Source organism: Anoplophora glabripennis, unplaced genomic scaffold (assembly GCF_000390285.2).
Source record: "Anoplophora glabripennis isolate ALB-LARVAE unplaced genomic scaffold, Agla_2.0 scaffold451, whole genome shotgun sequence".
NCBI lineage: Eukaryota > Metazoa > Arthropoda > Insecta > Coleoptera > Cerambycidae > Anoplophora > Anoplophora glabripennis.
The window spans coordinates 6796-9043 of record NW_019416652.1 but is presented as its reverse complement, the minus strand read 5'-3'; positions in this window follow the sequence as shown (position 1 = coordinate 9043).

Here is a 2248-nt window from a genome sequence, read left to right as displayed (position 1 = left end):
GTGTGGGGACAGGACGGTGCCCTGGGGGACACCGGCCTCCATGGGACGGGTGGTGGAAAGGGAATCTTGGATTTGGATGCGGAATTTTCGGTGGTGTAGGTAGGATTTTATGAGTTTGGTAAAGGATATGGGATATTGGTTGGTGAGCATTTTCATCAGTAGGCCTTCATGCCAAACCGTATCGAAGGCCTTTGCGACGTCCAGGAAGACAGCACCAGTGTACTGTCCCCTGTTGAAGGCCGCCGTTATGTGCTCGGTAAAGCGAAGGATTTGGAGTTCAGAGGAGTGATTAGGTCGGAAGGCGAACTGCTCGTCTGGAATGACTTGCAGTTCTTGGGAGTGGGTTCTTAGGCCGGTGTCCCATGCATCCGAATTCCGACGATACGAAGGTCCGAAAGTGTTCCTATTGGTTAATATACATTCAAATTCTTACCGCTCATTTTCATCCGACATTTTTTAAATTCATACGACGTCGGAAAAAGTAGAAATAATTTTAACTTTTATCCGAAATCGTACGTATTTTAACCTCACTTTTTTATTTCTTAACATGCTATGATTGTTGTTTGGTATATTTACAGTCAAATAAATGTTATATTATAATGTCGAATATAGAAAATATAATACTACGTATATTTTCTATAATATATACCTATGGTTGTCTTTTGAAAATTTTTCACCTTCATCTTGTAATAAATTCCATGGTTCCAGACTTGATTTCTATGAGATTAATTTCGGATGCATGTGAATTATAATATTATCATTCGTACGAATTAAAATATTTTCGGATATCGTACATCGGATTTCGGATGCATGGGACACCGGCCTTAGACGGGTTAGGATAATATTTTCTACCACTTTGCTCACAGCCGGGAGCAGGCTAATGGGCCGGTAGTTGGATGGGATGGTGTGATCTTTGTTGGGTTTTGGGATAAGGATTATGTTTGCTGTTTTCCAGCGGGTAGGGAAGTGTCTTAGTCTGAGTGTCGCCTTTGTTATGTTTAGTAGGGCTATGAGGCCCTTGTGTGGTAGTCGTTTAAGTGTCGTGTTATGTATATTGTCGGGTCCGGAGGTTTTTCTGTTTTTAAGTCTGTGTATTGTCAGTCTTAATTCATCAGGAGTTGCTGGGGGGATTATGTCATTGTCTGGCTTTCTGTCGACGCGTCGGGCCGCGCGCTCAGCCACTGTCTCGAAATCCTCGTCTTCGTCGGGCAGCTGAGGCAGTCTACACTGCAGTTCCAGGCTATCGGCGAAAGCCTCGGCCTTTTCCTGGTTCGTGTAAACCACCCCCACACTACCGTGGATTTAAGGAATTTTACGGCGAGCGGTCTGTCGCAGGGCGTTTTCCAGAGGCTGTTGTCTTGTGGATCCAGCTACTCCAGGTGCCTAGTCCAGTTGTCCTGGGCCAGTTCACACAGAGCCGCCTTCACCCGTCTGTTAAGTACGTTTAAAGGCAGGGACACAATGGAAAATATTAAATATAAGATATAATATATAACATATTAAATATAAATGTTTGACATAATGATAACAATTTGGTTAGTATTCTTCGGCACAGTTTTGTCAGACATAATTGAAATAATGTGGAAAGCATTAATAATTGTTTCTTTCTGATTACCATTTTACAGACATTAAACTCGACAACAAAACAAAAACACTTTATTTATAAGTTAGTTGGAGAGGCGGTATGGAAATGGCACATTAATTTGATTGGTCAAATATANAGCAAGACATTAATAATTGTTTCTTTCTGATTACCATTTTACAGACATTAAACTCGACAACAAAACAAAAACACTTTATTTATAAGTTAGTTGGAGAGGCGGTATGGAAATGGCACATTAATTTGATTGGTCAAATATAAGATATAAATATTAAATTCAGACGTGTCGAAAAATATTTGTTATCTTATTTTCCCATTATGTGTCACTATATGAAAGCATATTTATCGAATTTTCTATTTTATATTTAATATTTTATATTTATATTTTATATTTTTCCATTGTGTCCCGGCCTTAAGTCATGTCTGTGTCGGGGGAGGCGAGTGTGGGTGCCAAGCCGTTTCGCACGTCGTCTGTCACGTATTCAGTTCCGAGCGGGCAGCCGAGCAGAGCACACGTGTTTTGTGAAAGTGTAGTGCAAGGAGCAAATTCTACCTGCCTTTATTAAGGCTACCTGGAAAGAATCCCTTTCTTTCCTCTTAATCACCGACCTAATCCCCGGCTTAAGCATAGAGGCCGTCGGCATCTTT